Source organism: Lepisosteus platostomus, chromosome 5, assembly GCF_059453375.1.
Source record: "Lepisosteus platostomus isolate fLepPlt1 chromosome 5, fLepPlt1.hap1, whole genome shotgun sequence".
Lineage (NCBI taxonomy): Eukaryota > Metazoa > Chordata > Actinopteri > Semionotiformes > Lepisosteidae > Lepisosteus > Lepisosteus platostomus.
This window is the reverse complement of record NC_142615.1, coordinates 48,620,409-48,637,572: the sequence shown is the minus strand read 5'-3', so window position 1 is coordinate 48,637,572 and position 17,164 is coordinate 48,620,409. Positions and strand designations below refer to the sequence as shown.

At 51.7% G+C, this 17,164-nt stretch overlaps 1 protein-coding gene and 1 non-coding gene across 3 annotated transcripts in view; one reads left to right on the top strand and one right to left on the bottom strand.

The window, feature by feature from the left end:
* LOC148668159 (uncharacterized) overlaps positions 1–17,164 on the bottom strand; it is a 204,585-nt gene that overhangs the window by 60,879 nt on the left and 126,542 nt on the right. The window lies entirely within an intron of this gene.
* trnaf-gaa (transfer RNA phenylalanine (anticodon GAA)) lies at positions 11,814–11,886 on the top strand. Its single transcript has one exon. It is a non-coding gene; the product is annotated as a tRNA-Phe (tRNA).

Sequence of the window (17,164 nt, the reverse complement as noted above, 5' to 3'; positions counted from 1 at the left end):
GAAAAGGACAGATGGACTGATGGACAGAAAGGCAGAGAAAAGGACAGAAAGACAGATGGACAGATGGACAGAGAAAAGAACAGAATGACAGAGGGACAGATGGACAGAGGGACAGATGGACTGAAGGATAGATGGACAGAAGGACAGATGGACAGACAGACGAACAGACGGACAGACTCTGCCCCACTTGCCTCGTCAGACATCTCAGCCTCTCTCCTTGCCCTCCGCACTGGGGAGCCCCAGGCGGGGCCTGGCGGGGCCGGGCGGGCGATGGGGGGCAGGACGGGCGGGGGCAGGGGCAGGGGCACCGCCCCGGGCAGCAGGGGGGGCTCGAGGGGCATGGTGGGGAGGAAGGGGGGGCGGCGGGGCGGGGCGGTCAGGGGCCTGAGGGGGCCGGAGGGGGGGGGCGGGGGCGGGGGCAGGGGCGGGGAGCGGAGGGGGCTCTCGGGCGAGGAGGGGGGGGAGACCGAGCGGAACGAGCTGGGCGAGCCCGAGCGGGACGAGCCGGGCGACCCCGGGAGCTCCAGCTGCAGCTCGGCCGCCCTCTCAAGCTTCTAGACGAGCTCGGGGAAACACGAAGACACCACGGGATTCTGTCCAGCAGGGAGAGGGGGAGACACAACGCAGGGGGGATGAGGAGCAGAGACTACGCCTGGACAGGTGAGTGTGTACAGTGTGTCCAGTAAGAGTCTGGACAGGTGAGTGTGGACAGTGTGTCCAATAAGAGCCCAGACAGGTGAGTGTGGACAGTGTGTCCAGTGAGAGTCTGGACAGGTGAGTGTGTACAGTGTGTCCAATAAGAGCCCAGACAGGTGAGTGTGGACAGTCTGTCCAGTGAGAGTCTGGACAGATGGTTGTGTACAGTGTGTCCAGTAAGAGTCTGGACAGGTGGATGTGTACAGTGTGTCCAGTAAGAGTCCGGACAGGCGAGTGTGTCCAGTATGTCCAGTAAGAGTCTGGACAGGCGAGTGTGTCCAGTGTGTCCAGAAAGAGTGTGGACAGGTGTGTCCAACAGTAAGAAGCTGTCTTACCCTGTAACCTAGCTCAGGGGTGTTAGGGGGTGCTCTGTCTCCTCCCCAGATCTCACCTTCAGCTCTGGTGACATGACGGACCACTAGGAGACGCTGGAAACGAGGACACAAGACAGAGGTTAGGTCCACAGAGCTCACTCAATCACTACAGCAAGCAGAGACCTCTCAGCCATCAGGACTGTGGGGGTCAGAGTGGGGAGCTGTAGGGTATCGGGAGTTTAGGGGTCAGTGTGGGGAGCTGTAGGGTATCGGGAGTTTAGGGGTCAGAGTGTGGAGCTGTAGGGTATCGGGAGTTTAGGGGTCAGTGGGGGGAGCTGTAGGGTATCGGGAGTTTAGGGGTCAGAGTGGGGAGCTGTAGGGTATCGGGAGTTTAGGGGTCAGTGTGGGGAGCTGTAGGGTATTGGGAGTTTAGGGGTCAGTGGGGGGAGCTGTAGGGTATCGGGAGTTTAGGGGACAGAGTGTGGAGCTGTAGGGTATCGGGAGTTTAGGGGTCAGTGTGGGGAGCTGTAGGGTATTGGGAGTTTAGGGGCCAGAGTGGGGAGCTGTAGGGTATCGGGAGTTTAGGGGTCAGTGGGGGGAGCTGTAGGGTATCGGGAGTTTAGGGGTCAGTGGGGGAGCTGTAGGGTAGATGTGGGGCACCGGGCCCACCACAGGGCGGCCGGTCCAGTCTCGCGGAAGGCGACCGGGTCAGACTTACGGAAAAGCACCGGGACTTGGGCCAGGACCTCTCCCGCTGCCAGTCCGGGTTCGGCCTGACCGGTGTGACCTGTGAAGACGCCAAACAGCCCATCTCCGAGACAGCTCTGACCAAATAGCCCAGCCCAGTCGTGTCGAGACTAGGGGCCTTGGGCAGTCTCTACAGTGTGTCCAGTGAGAGTTTGGACAGGTGAGTCTCTACAGTGTGTCCAGTGAGAGTTTGGACAGGTGAGTGTGTACAGTGTGTCCAGTGAGAGTCTGGACAGGTGAGTCTGACCAGTGTGTCCAGTAAGAGTCTGGACAGGTGAGTCTCTACAGTGTGTCCAGTAAGAGTCTGGACAGGTGAGTGTGTACAGTGTGTCCAGTAAGAGTCTGGACAGGTGAGTCTCTACAGTGTGTCCAGTGAGAGTCTGGACAGGTGAGTGTGTACAGTGTGTCCAGTAAGAGTCTGGACAGGTGAGTTTCTACAGTGTGTCCAGTGAGAGTCCGGACAGGTGAGTCTCTACAGTGTGTCCAGGAAGAGTGTAGGACGTCCAGAGGCAATCTGTGCTCTCAGAAGGCCATAATGGACCTGCAGCTTGGTTTTCCTCGGACCCGCGACCCTGTCTCTTGAGCCGAGGCGTGTCCTCAGTCAAGATCACCATTGGAAGTGTCTCTCCTCGTCTGGAGGTGTTACCTTGAGACCTGGTCTGTCAAGCACTTTGCGCTGCTATGTGTGTGAAAGGTGCTCTATCAGTGAAGTTTATTATTATTATTATAATACAGCGAGCGCTGCTGGGGGCGGAGAGGCCAGTCGGAGGAGGGCTGGACGCTGGACGCTGGACGCTGGACGGCGGGCGGGAGGGGTGGACTTACGACGCCTCGCCGGGCCCGGGTCCTGCTGCGACCGCGCACGGCCGTGAGGCATCTCTGTCGGTCCATCGCCCTGCCGAGACAAGCAGAGTCACAGAGGGGAGGGGAGGGGGCGGAGCCACACAGCTGGGCGGCTTGTTCCCCACCCCCGCCCCCCTCTGTGTATAGTAGAGCCTCCTGTCCTGACTGGAGGAGCTCACCCAGCTGTGTCTGGAGAGAAGCCAGGGTATCGGCTTCAACCACAGGGCTGGGCAGCTTGTTCCCCACCCCCACCACTCTCTGTGTAGAGGTGCACCTCCTCTCAATATCTTTTTACAGCACGATCACACCCATAAGAGTGGAGTAACGGAAAAAAAAACCAACTTATTTCTCAACTTATTTTGTTATTTCTCGACAGCGGCATTTTTAACTGACTTGCCGATTTCACGGGGATACTTCAGAGTGAATCTGAATCTGGAACTATTATTTGATTGAAGTCGAAGTAACCCACGAATCTTTTTTGGAAGAAACACGTGTTTAGAAAGCGCTATATAGTCCTTTCCTCCTCCTCTCTCTTCACTCCTCTGAGCTCACGGGGCTCCAGCGCCGCCCCCCGCTAGATTCCGCCGCTCTGTGACGTCAGGCGGCTCATTGTGACGCCCCTGTGATGTCGCCCCCGACGCGCTCACGGCTCGGCCGCGAAACAAAAATGGCCGACATTTTTCGCGGTTGTTTTTTTTTTAGGTGGACATTTTATTTTTCCAACTCTCAGCGGCCAGCCGGGTGTCCCTGTACGACCCCGGTAGTTGCCACCTCGGACAGGCAGGGGAAACGGGTCCAGGTGTTTCCGGCCCAATGGTTACAAAAGCTGCACTTGAATTTAAAGACAAAATCACGTCGAGGGCGCATTCAGCACCCCCACGTCCAACACGGGTTTCCGTTAGGTATGGTTCAGTGAAATTAGCACCCCCCCTACCCCCAAGTCAAAGAAAGACCAACCGCCACCCCCCTCTAGCGGCCAAGGGCGGAAATTTCGGGCCACGCCACGTCCAAAAAACATGGGTTCCCCCCCCCCCGTCCTGCGGGGAAAAGAGACGGCATTTTCTTTTCCGAGCGCTGCGTGGGACCTCACGACCCCCCCAAAAAAAACGGGCTTCGGAGACGAGGAAAACCAGGCACGTCGACCTCTCTACAACACCACCCGGCCGTTTCTGTTTCAGACCGTGGGAAAAAAGAAAATTTCACCCCTCACCGACCGCCGCGCAAAAAAACACAACTTCACGCTACAGAAACGGCCTGTGTGAGGGGGGGCACGGGAAAAAAATAAAACCTGCGTGTTTTCGGCAGAGTAAGCTCAGCGGGGAAACTCCCTGAATCTCGGGGTTGCTTCTTGAACCCCGAAAACGACCTTTTTTCTCTCTCTCGTTTTCTTGGTGTCTGGGACGTTCACGAACTCCGCCACGTCGGTGCGATTCCCAGCGGGACTTGAACATAACCCCCACCCCGTGGAGCCACAGCGCCCCCGTGTGGCCGAGAGGACCACCACCCGCAGGGCTGAGCTTTTACTGCCGTGTCCCGCTTTCACTCTGGCGATAAATGAGGGAATCAAGGAGGAGAATTAATATTGTGATCCACCAGTCCATCACAGGACACACACACACCCTGGACAGGACACCAGTCCATCACAGGACACACACACACTCACACACCCTGGACAGGACAGCAGTCCATCACAGGACACACACACACTCACACACCCTGGACAGGACACCAGTCCTTCACAGGATACCAGTCCATCACAGTACACACACACACCCTGGACAGGACACCAGTCCATCACAGGACACACACACACTCACACACCCTGGACAGGACAGCAGTCCATCACAGGACACACACACACTCACACACCCTGGACAGGACACCAGTCCATCACAGGATGTTCAGTGCCTCTCTCTAATAAAGTAGAAACGTGACATTAAACTCCATTCAAAACGGGAGAAATCACCAGGACACCATACACTTTGCTCCGGACGATGGGAGAAGACCTGTACCTTCACGAGTCCGGGTTGTGAAAACTTCTTCTGGCAGTTCAAAACGTTTCGAAGAGACTACAGCGCTACCCTGTTTTCCATTTCTATCGTGTATTATTATACAGTCATAAGTATCTGTACTGATCACAGAGTCCCTCTCTCACTGCCAGAACTGAAGCCCAGTGCAGTTCGTCTGGACTCTCCACTCAGAGCCCTTCCCAGGTCAGGGGGATCCAGTGGAGAGGAGAGCAGAGGGATGGAGCCAGTTCAGAGAGGGGGGTGATTAGGAGGCCATGATGGGTCAAGACCAGGGGGGGAATCAGGCCAGGATAGTGGCGTAACACCCCTACTCTTCTCCAGAAACACCCCGGGATTGTTAATGAGCACAGAGAGTCAGGACCTTGGTTTGACGTCTCATCCGAAGGACGGTGCCTGTTTACAGTCCACTGTCCCCCGTCACTATACTGGGGCATCAGGACCCACACAGACCGCAGGGTGAGAGCGCCCCCTGCTGGCCCCACTCACACCTCTCCCAGCAGCAACTTTGGGGGGGGGAAACCAAAAGCTAAACAGATTTTTTTTTTTAAATTTTTTATTGATTCTTAACAAAAGAACAAAAATTACAAGCTTCAGTCCAGACTGGGGTCTGGGGTCCCTCAGCTTCAGTCCAGCACAGTCTGGTGTCCCTCAGCTTCAGTCCAGACTGGGGTCCCTCAGCTTCGGTCCAGCACAGTCTGGGGTCCCTCAGCTCCAGTCCAGTCCAGTCTGGTGTCTCTCAGCTCCTGTCCAGTCCAGTCTGGGGCCCCTCAGCTCCAGTCCAGTCCAGTCTGGTGTCTCTTAGCTCCAGTGCAGTCCAGTCTGGTGTCTCTCAGCTCCGGTCCAGTCCAGTCTGGTGTCCCTAGGCTCCAGTCCAGTCCAGTCTGGTGTCCCTCAGCTCCTGTCCAGTCCAGTCTGGGGCCCCTCAGCTTCAGTGCAGTCCAGTCTGGCGTCCCTCAGCTCCAGTCCAGTCCAGTCCAGATCTTAGCTGGCACAGAACCAGGAAAGGAACCTGGAAAGAATATTGTTATTGCAGGTGTGAGGGACACAGACACAGACGTCACCATGACATCAAACAGCAAGAGGAGACTCCTCCTTGAATCACAGACACGACCGGGCGGCGCCCCCCTGTCTGCTCACCTGCACCTCCTCTTCCTCTTCTTGTCCTTCCCGGCAGCCTGCTCCTCCTCTCCCTCGCTCTTCCTCTCCTGACCCACGGTCTCCGCCGCCTCCATCGGCTCGTCCTGATCATCTGTCTCCACCGACACGCAGCTCAGGGAGTTTAAAAAGACGCACCAGCGCTTCTGAAGCAGAGACAGGAGAGTCACGTTAAGAGTCGGACTGGACACTCCAGGACATGAACACTGCACTGAGAGAGAGAGAGGGGTTCATACAGACACATGACTGGACACTCCAGTACATGAACACTGCACTGAGAGAGAGAGGAGTTCATACAGACACACTGACTGGACACTCCAGTACATGAACACTGCACTGAGAGAGAGAGGGGTTCATACAGACACACTGACTGGACACTCCAGTACATGAACACTGCACTGAGAGAGAGAGGGGTTCATACAGACACACTGACTGGACACTGACTGGACACTGGACAGGAGTAAAGAGAGGATCAGAGCATTACCCACCTTATTTTTCTTCTGTCTCACAGGAGGTGGTGATTGGACCTCCTCCAGCTGGAGTCCGAGGAGGGAGAGAGGGGGTAGGAGAGGGACAGCACAGGGAGAGAAAGAGAGAGACAGGTGAGTCAAGTGTCCCAAGAGTACAGAGACTCTGCTGAGATCACACTCGCAGTGAGTGACACCGACACTAACCAGCCTCAGGACAGCACTGCTAGAGCACCACAACCCAGACTCAACCACATCACAGCACAGATCAAACAGCAATATCTCACACACTGGGACACACACACACAAACACAACATAAACTGGAATGCTACAGAACCTTAAACAGACAATACACACTAGCTGAATATTTGACCAAAATAAAAAATAACAAACAGAAACAGACCCTGACGAAGTACAGGCTCAGTGACCACAACCTGGCCATAGAAACTGGGCGACACAGGCAGACCTGGCTGCCCAGAGAGGACAGGCTGTGCTCCCACTGCCAGCGGGGAGAAATAGAGACAGAGGTGCACTTCCTACTGCACTGTGACAGATACTCTGGGATTAGAGAAACATTCTTCCCGAAATTCGGAAATCTAATCCCAGAGTTCCCACACCTGCCAGAATCACAACGGGTCCCAATCCTACTGGGAGAGGGAGGAGGGAACTCAGTTGATCTGGCAGCCCAGTATGTGATCTCCTGTCACAGCCTGAGGAACAGTGAGTCTGTCTCCCAATAATGCTCCAGCCGCCTACAGTATATGTCAATATTTTATAATATGTCTTTGTTGTAAATGTCTGTAACATCTCTGCTTTACGCAGAGAGTGGCGGGGGTTGGATGTCAAGGCCCGACGATACCGCATTACGCAGAGAGTGGAGGGGTGGGATGTCAGGGCCTGACGACACTGCTTTATGCAGAGAATGGAGGGGTGGGTGTCAGGGCCATACGACACTTCTTTATTCAGAGAGTGGAGGGGGTGGGATGTCAGGGCTAGATGACACTGCTTTACACAGAGAGTGGAGAGGTGGGTGTCAAGGCTATACGACAGTGCTTACCGCAGAGAGTGGTGGGGGTGTGATGTCAGGGCCATACAACAGTGCTTTACACAGAGAGTGGTGGGGGTGGGATGTCAGGGCCATATGACACTGCTTTACACAGAGAGTGGCGGGGCTAGGATGTCAGGGCCATATGACACTGCTTTACACAGAGAGTGGTGGGGGTGGGATGTCAGGGCTTGACGACACTGCTTTATGCAGAGAGTGGAGGGGTGGGATGTCAGGGCTATACGACAGTGCTTTCGGCAGAGAGTGGTGGGGGTGTGATGTCAGGGCCATGCGACACTTCTTTACGCAGAGAGTGGCAGGGCTTGACGACACTGCTTTATGCAAAAAATGGAGGGGTGGGTGTCAGGGCTATATGACAGTGCTTTCCGCAGAGAGTGGTGGGGGTGTGATGTCAGGGCCATACAGCAGTGCTTTACACAGAGAGTGGTGGGGGTGGGATGTCAGGGCCATATGACACTGCTTTACACAGAGAGTGGCGGGGAAGGGATATCAGGGCCTGACAACACAGCTTAACGCAGAGTGTGGAGGGGTGGGTGTCAGGGTTATACGGCAGTGCTTTACGCAGAGAGTGGTGGGGGTGTCATGTCAGGGCCATACGACAGTGCTTTACACAGAGAGTGGCGGGGGAGGGATGTCAGGGCTTGACAACACTGCTTTATGTAGAGAGTGGAGGGGAGGGTTTCAGGGCCATAAGACACTGCTTTATGCAGAGAGTGGAGGGATTGGTGTCAGGGCCATATGACACTACTTTACACAGAGAGTGGCGAGAGTGGGATGTCAGGCCCTGACGATACTACTTTACGTAGACAGTGGCGGGGGTGGGATGTCAGGGCCTGACGACACTGCTTTATTCAAAGAGTGGAGGGGTGGGTGTCAGGGCTATACGACAGTGCTTTCCGCAGAGAGTGGTGGGGGTGTGATGTCAGGGCCATACGACACTTATTTACGCAGGGAGTGGCAGGGGTGGGATGTCAGGGCCTGACGATACTTATTTACGCAGAGAGTGGCAGGGGTGGGATGTCAGGGCCTGAAGATACTGCTTTTCGCAGAGAGCGGAGGAGGTGGGATACGACCTCTCAGTGGGGCCAGCAGGGGGCACTCACCCTGCGGTCTGTGTGGGTCTTAATGCCCCAGTGTAGTGACGGGGGACACGATCTGGCCCACCAGCGACGAGCAGGTTACCAGATCTAGACAAAGGGGGCAACTCTTAGTCGTATGAGCTTAGTCACACATCGCAGCGATTAAAAAAACAAAACAAACATATTATGTCTGTTACTGACGACTTTTTTTTCCTACATTGAAAGTCTCTTTCCCAGGTGATTTTCTAGCGCGACTGGGGCTCTTCATTTCTCCTCGGTGTCTCATCGCGGGTGGATTTGAAACAGACCACAGAAGGTGGTCACACACTATATTATTATTGAGAGACAGGCTCACTGTACCTCAGGCTAGGACAGTAGATCACACTGTATTATTATTATTATTATTAATATTATTGAGAGTCTGGCTCACTGTTCCCCAGGCTGGGACAGGAGATCCCACACTGTATTATTATTATTGAGAGACAGGCTTACTCTCTGTTCCTCAAGCTGAGACAGGACATCACATACTGTATTATTATTGATTGACAGGCTCACTGTTCCTCAGGCTGGGACAGGAGATCACACACTGTATTATTATTATTGAGAGACAAGCTCACTGTCTGTTCCTCAGGCTGGGACAGAGGATCACACACTGTATTATAATTATTTAGAGACAGGCTCACTGTCTGTTCCTCAGAGTTGGACAGGAGATCCAACACTGAATTATTATTATAGAGAGACAGGCTCACTGTATGTTCCCCAGGCTGGGTCAGGAGCTCACACAGTATTATTATAATTATTGAGAGACAGTCTCACTGTCTGTTCCTCAGTCTGGGACAGGAGATCACACACTGTATTATTATTATTGAGAGACAGGCTCACTGTCTGTTCCTCAGGCTGGGACAGGAGATCACACACTGTATTATTATTATTGAGAGAGAGAGGCTCACTGTCTGTTCATCAGACTGGGACAGGAGATCCAACACTGAATTATTATTAGAGTGAGACAGGCTCACTGTATATTCCCCAGGCTGGGACAGGAGGTCATACATTATATTATTATTAAAGAGAGACAGGCTCACTGTATGTTCCACAAGCTGAGACAGGAATTCACACTGTATTATTATTATTGAGAGACAGGCTCGCTGTCTGTTCCTCAGGCTGGGACAGAGGATCACACACTGTATTATTATTGAGAGACAGGCTCACTCTCTGTTCCTCAGGCTGGGACAGGAGATCACACATTGGCTTGTTATTGAGAGGCAGGCTCACTGTCTGTTCCTCAGGCTGGGACAGGAGATCACACGCTGTATTATTATTATTGAGAGACAGGCTCACTGTCTGTTCCTCAGGCTGGGACAGGAGATCACACGCTGTATTATTATTATTGAGAGACAGGCTCACTGTCTGTTTCTCAGGCTGGGACAGGAGATCACACACTGTATTATTATTATTGACAGATAGGCTGACTGTCTGTTCCTCAGAATGGGACAGGAGATCACACACTGTATTACTATTATTGACAGATAGGCTCACTGTGTCTTCGCTTGGGCTTGAACAGGAGATCACACACTGGATTATTATTGTTGAGAGACAGGCTCACAGTCTGTTCCTCAGGCTGGGACAGGAAATCACACACTCTATTATTATTATTGAGAGACAGGCTCACTGTCTGTTCCTCAGGCTAGGGTAGGATATCACACACTGTATTATTAGTATTGAGAGAAAGCCTCAGTGTTCCCCAGGCCGGGAAAGGAGATAACACATTGTATTTTTATTATTGAGAGACAGGCTCACCCTTCCTCAGGCTGGGACAGGAGTTCAAACTGTATTATTATTATTATTGAGAGACAAGCTCACTGTTCCTCAGGCTGGGACAGGAAATGACACACTGTATTATTATTATTGAGAGACTGGCTCACTCCTGTCTGTTCCTCAGGTTGGGAAAGGAGATCACACACTGTATTATTATTATTGAGAGACGGGCTCACTGTCTGTTCCTCTGACTGGGGCAGGAAATGACACACTGTATAATTAGTATTGAGAGACAGGCTCAGTGTTCCCCAGGCTGAGACAGGAAATCACACACTGTATTATTATTATTGAGTATCTGGTTCACTGTTCCCCAGGCTGGGACAGGAAATCACACACTGTATTATTATTATTGAGAGACAGGCTCACTGTCTGTTCCTCAGGCTGGGCCAGGATATCACACACTGTATTATTAGTATTGAGAGACAGCCTCAGTGTTCCCCAGGCTTGGACAGGAGATCACACACTGTATTATTAGTATTGAGATACAGACTCACTGTCTGTTCCTCCTGCTGGGACTGGAGATCACACACTGTTCTATTATTACTGAGGGACATGCTCACTGTTTGTCCTTCAGACTGGGACAGGACATTCCACACTAGGTTATCATTATTGAGAGACAGGCTCGCCGTCTGTTCCTCAGGCTAGTACAGGAGATCACGCACTGTATTATTATTATTTAGATACAGGCTCACTGTGTGTTCCTCTGGCTGGGACAGTAGATCACACTGTATTATAATTATTGAGAGGCTGACTCACTGTTTCCCAGGCTGGGACAGGAGATCACACAGTGTATTATTATTGAGAGACAGGCTCACTGTCTGTTCCTCTGGCTGGGGCAGGGAATCACACACTGTATTATTAGTATTATTAAGAGACAGGCTCGCTGTCTCCTCCTCAGGCTGGGACAGGATATCACACACTGTTGTAGTGTTCTCTCACGAAGCACCAGTTCTGTAGGGGTTTGGGCATTTACTGGGACAATTATTTTTGTGGCAGTAAATCACAAAATTGATTATTTTAATGGTCTTAGAATCCAACCATGCGACATAACTCAAACAACGCACACACAGGTACTAATACACGAGGATACATTTGTTAATATAAAGAATATGCATGCAAACCTAACAGATCTTATCGTAAGGGTTATCAGAATTCATTCAGTTACAAAGAGTTACACATATCAAGAGGACATAAGTTCGGTATATCATTCATCTAGACCGTTTCGTAATTGAACTTGTTTACAACTTCTACATGAGATACTCAAAACAAGTACATAAGCCTTAGGAATTAAATTGATATCAACTGGTTGGGAGCAGTAATGCAATAAGCTTGAATACTCCCTGCTGGTGGGCCCCTTTTCTCACCGTTTCCGTAGTGCAGCGGTTATCACGTTTGCCTCACACGCGAAAAATCCCCGGTTCGAAACCGGACGGGAACAGCCTCCTTTTGTACGCTCCTGTACTTCACAGAGTTCTTGAGCGACTAGTCACATGTTCCTTTCCTTCTGAGTGACGTTCCTGCAACACTCTCCCGCTCCTCTTGGTGCGCTCATGCCGCAACACAGGAAGGCTGGAGCAGGTGGGTGTGGGCTTGGCGCACTGCTGAAATAGCTCAGTTGGGAGAGCGTTAGACTGAAGATCTAAAGGTCCCTGGTTCGATCCCGGGTTTCGGCATTTTGTTTCATCGCGCCCTTTGTTCCTCTCTCCAGCGCCCCTGCCTAAAGTGACGCGTCCCTTTCTCAGCCCGAAACGCAAGCGAGACACCAGCAGCGGTTCCTGCAGGTTTCCGTAGTGTAGCACGTTCGCCTAACATGCGCCTAACATGCGAGCGGTCCCCGGTTCGAGACCGGGCAGAAACAGCCTCGTTTTGCACACTCCTGTACTTCACAGAGGTCTTGAGCGAAGGTCATTTGTTCCCAATGTATTTCCGGTGCCTTCGTGCACTCTTGTACCAAACGCACGTTCCTTCTGTACGCGGAGCCGATCATTTGCAATTGGGCTGTTCCGACAGACCAGGACGAGCTCTGTCGGCTCAAAAGCAGCGCAGGACCTGCAAGAACAACAGAAAGATAAGCATCCAGCGGGGGCCTCTTAGTGAGCCCAAGAGCTCATCAAGAATCGGCTCCAGCAACAGGGCTGGACGCATTTTTCCATTCTCCGACCACTCTCGGTGTAAACAAGTCCCTCCTGGTCTCTGCTTGAAATGCACTTTCCTGCGTTTGCTTTGGTGTAACTGGCTTCCCCTGCATGGGCGAATGTGAAGAAGATCCTTAGTAAGTCATTGAAGAAAACCGAGAAGAGGTCGGAGTGGCCTCTGTCGTTCATCAACGATCCAGTCAGGCAGTACTCCTCTGCAAAGCGCCGTTCGTTCACATCGATTGGCTTTTTTTTTGCCTTCATTCGTGCGAGTAGTAAAAGCAGACGCCCCTATTCTGCCGTGAGCCGGATTCGAACCGAGGTTGTTGCGGCCACAACGCAAAGTACTGACCACTATACGATCACAGCGAGTTACCGAGACACACGCGGCAGGGTGGAAAGGGCTGTGCTCTCTCCGTGTGACATAATTCGGAAAAGTCCTGACGTTGCATTTCAAATGAGCCCCAGTATACATCGACCCTTCGACACTCTGAGTGACAACTCTCTTGCGTGTTTTCTCATATTTATGTAGTTTGCTTGCATGATGCCGGGAACTGCATGGTTGTTCGCTGCCATATAGTCTAGCGGTTAGGGTTCCTGGTTTTCACCCAGGCGGTTCGACTCGGTTTTGCCTCCTGCTTTCCAAAAGATCAGCACCGTGTACGAAAGAGCCGCATTAAAACTACTCGAACGTGCAAAACGTGCGAGAAGAGGGGGCGCTTGTTTCCAACCGAAACTTCTCGCGTGTGAGACGAGCTGATCATCGCTGTGGGAGGGTTACTCTGGAAGACAGGGCTGACCTTCGGCAATAGGATTTATACTCTCCAAGATGATATTTGCACTTTCTGGAGAGGCGATTTTCTCCACTTCAGTAGCCCGATTTCGTCGATTGCGTGGAGAGGGCTGTAGAATGTGGCGCCGCCTTTCCTGCTCCGTCCATGACAGGCGTGCTGGTCTCTGGAGAGAGAGCACGGTCCATCAGCGCACTCCAATAAAGGCACTGGAAGCAGCTGAATCGCATTGGCGAAGCTCAGCGCTGGGCCGCTGGGCACGTCTTACCACCGTTTCTGTTATGTAGTGGTTATCACGTTCGCCTCACACGCGAAAGGTCCCCGGTTCGAAAGCGGGTGGAAACAGACATCTTTTGTCGCCAGGCACAAAAGGGGATTGGGGATTCGCCTAGCGCTGTGATCGAACAGACCCACTCACCTCTTAGTGTGGCGGGATCTGCACAGTGCATGTCGCAGCGCTTCCTGCTTTCACTTCAATGTGCTTCCTGATGTCGAGTCGTGTGCCGTGCGGAGGCTCTGAAAGCGAGAGCAATGAAAAGGTGCACGACGCTGTGAAAGAAAACAGAGAAGTGAAAGGCAGTCCTTTCTCTAAGGAGGTGAAAGAAAAGCTACTCCCCGTCGGGGAATCGAACCCCGGTCTCTCGCGTGACAGGCGGGGATACTTGCCACTATACTAACGAGGAAGACGTCGCTCTCGCCGACCCCCGGCATCGTGTCCCGACCCAGCGTGCTGGAAGCCGACGCGTGCTGTGATCCCTTTACGGAGCAGAAATGACAACCGAGGAGCCGAGAGATCATTTCAGCATATCGCGTCTGAACGGAAAACACAAACGACCAACTCGGAATGACTTGCCTTTGAGGCTTTTCAAAGCGTTCTTTGTGCACAATGACTGCGCCGCTTAGCAGATACAAATGGGTTGTACAACTTTGAACTAGCAAATGGAAGAGGGCTGAAGTAAGAGACAAGATGTAAAAAGGGTTAACTTAAGTCAGTTCTGCCTGAAAATTAGACTTCTAAGCAACAGGGGTTTATGGCAGGAAAGGGGGTTAACTGATAAGGATTCCAGATGCGAGGGGGCATAATCTTAAACTGACCATTTGGCCAGGGTCTCTTAACTGGCCAAATACCACGACCCCCCCCTTACCATAACACCGAATGACGTCTGAAGCAGCAAGGAAGGACTATATAACCTAAAAGTTTGTACCGGCACATCGAACAATACTTCGGTTTTGTTGTTTCTTGCGGGAAACAAGACTTCGGCTTTATTGTTCCTTACATGCAATACACTCATCTGTTTTACGTCATCTCGGGATCCAGAACCTTATTCTTTCTGTTACAACGAATTTGGCTTAGTCGGCGGATGCTCCAGAAGGCGCAGAACTTCCCATCGGTAGGAGAGACGGTCAGCGCTCACATTACTAAGAGGTAAGGACTCCTCTTTTTTTTAAAAAAAAGTCCCGACTCTCTCTGATCGATAGGGAAATCTCTTCTCCCTGCGAGAATCCCCCGAGATGACAGAGTAAACGTGAGTTCCTGAATTCCTCTGGCCCGGGGAAGACACCGGTGTATGTAATAGGTGGTTTGCTGTAAGCCCAGAATTTGGTCTGGCAGGCGGTCCGCGGTATTGTGTACAGGCGTTCGAAGCTGGTGTAAGCGTCCCACACTGACAGATTGAAGAAACTGAGTCTCTTTAGTCTGAAGGGAGTGTCTCACACTGACAGGCCGGAGGAACTGAGTCTCTTTAGTCTGAAGGGAGTGTCTCACACTGACAGATTGAAGAAACTGAGTCTCTTTAGTCTGAAGGGAGTGAACCCAGGTGCCCTGTGCTGAGCCAGGATCAGGGTGGAGTGGCGATTGCCATGATCTGGCGAGCACAAAGCTTCATCAGCTGCCCTTTGCCACAGGAGGTAAGAGGATGTCCAGTGATGACGTGCTTCCCTGTCCGTCGTGGCAGTGAACAGGTCCTGGTTACAGGATCTCTAAAAAAGGAAATAAAGACTGAAATCAGATCTGACCCACCATGCTGCCACGGCGACGGTGCACTGCCCAGTGAAAGTGGCAGCCTGTCCCTGGACTGTGGGTGGAAACTGGAGCACCTGGAGGAAACCCCCACAGACAAGGGAGAGAACATGCAAACTCCACACAGACAGCACCCACACCCCAGGTCCAGAACTGTGAAGCATGCCCGACGATGCGGAAGGGCTTTTACAAATGAGTGTGTAACTCACACTGGTGCCCAGGATGGCCTGCTACCGGAATGCAACCTAATTTTCTTACTGCAGTTTGTTCGAAGCGGTTCCCAGGAGCTGGAGATGAGGACTGAGCTGGGGTCCAGGGTGCGAGAGTGACTGCTGATGTCGTGTGTGTGTGTGTGTGTGTGTGTGTGTGTGTGTGTGTGTGTGTGTGTGTGTGTGTCTGGATCATTGTGAGCGCCGTCAGGTTTGTGTATTTGTTTAAACAAGAGGACGTGTCTGTGCGGGTCTGACTCTGTGTGAGGGTGCAGCTCTAACTGTGTGCGCGCGCGGGCCTGTCTATCTCTCTACACTGCATGAAGGGCTAAATCTGCCTCCGAGAACCCGACTTTTCAGAAGAAAAGTCTATGAAAAGGCACGGCCTGGCCCTCTTCTCTTGCTCTCGACGTACAACACACTGGGGGATGAAGCTGGTGTCTTCAGCTGTAACCCTAGCTATTTATGCAAACAGCTCTTTTATGAAAAGCAGCTCTAGGCCTAGACAAGAGGAACAGATAAAACAAATCTTGGATTTATGGCTTATTCAAAGCAGACTGAGCGCTGCTATACTGTATGTAGGAGCCAGAGATGAAGAATGAGCTATTTAAGGAAATCAGGAGTGTGAGAGAGGGACTGTGTGTTTTTCCTCCCAAAAGAGAAGGCTTGTGGTTCTTTTGCTTTTCTGCACAGGCTGCCAACGTGAGTACGTGTTGGGTTCTTGGTTTGAATGCTCGAGTTGTCAGGCTGGCGTTTTTTGTTCCTGTTGGAGCCCATAATTGTGAACAAGGCGCTTGAGGACGTCTCTGTGCGGGTGTGCGTTTGTAATGACGTGTGTGTGCCTCTCTGTTTCAGTATAAAAAATGCATTTAAGAAATTCAGCCTTTTCATGTTCCTAATATTCTTTCCTTCTCGACAATAATAACTAAGGTGGCTGCTGGAAGAGGTGTTAATGGGGCCAGCAGGGGGTGCTCACCCTGCGGTCTGTGTGGGTCCTAATGCCCCAGTATAGTGATGGGGACACTGGACTGTAAACTGGCGCCGTCCTTCGGATGAGACGTAAAACCGAGGTCCTGACTCTCTGTGGTCATTAAAAATCCCAGGGTGTTTCTCGAAAAGAGTAGGGGTTTTACCCCAGTGTCCTGGCCAAATTTCCCATTGACCCTTACCAATCATGGCCTCCTAATAACCCCCATTTATGAATTGGCTTCATTACTCTGCTCTCCTCCCCACTAATAGCTGGTGTGTGGGGAGCAATCTGGCGCACTATGGCTGCCGTCGCATCATCCAGGTGGATGCTGCACATTGGTGGTGGTGGAGGGGAGTCCCCATGTCCTGCAAAGCGTTTTGAGTGGAGTGTCCAGAAAAGCACTATATAAGTGTAAGCAATTATTATTCATTATAATGTAATAAGTCCATTATTTCTCACCCCTCCATTGCAAGGCATACACAACACAAACACCAGGAACAATTATCTCAGAAGCCAGTTAACCTCCCAGAAGAAATAAAAGGTGTTAAAAGTAAGTATCTCCTTTAGGTGAGGACAGACTGGATCAAACAAAAACAATATTTGAAGTGAATTGCAAATGTATTGAGTTGTGATGCAACTGTAACTTGAACCTAACATGACTGGGGCGTGCATTTTTGAAATTGCATTTTCACAGCTGAAATACAAAATGAAGCTGATCGCAGTCCAAACTCAAGGTATTGTTGTAAAACTAAATATTCAACATGTTTCTACCTGTCCCTTTTCAGCTCACTCAGAAGTCCATAGCCTGCAGCCTGGTGCCTCTCTG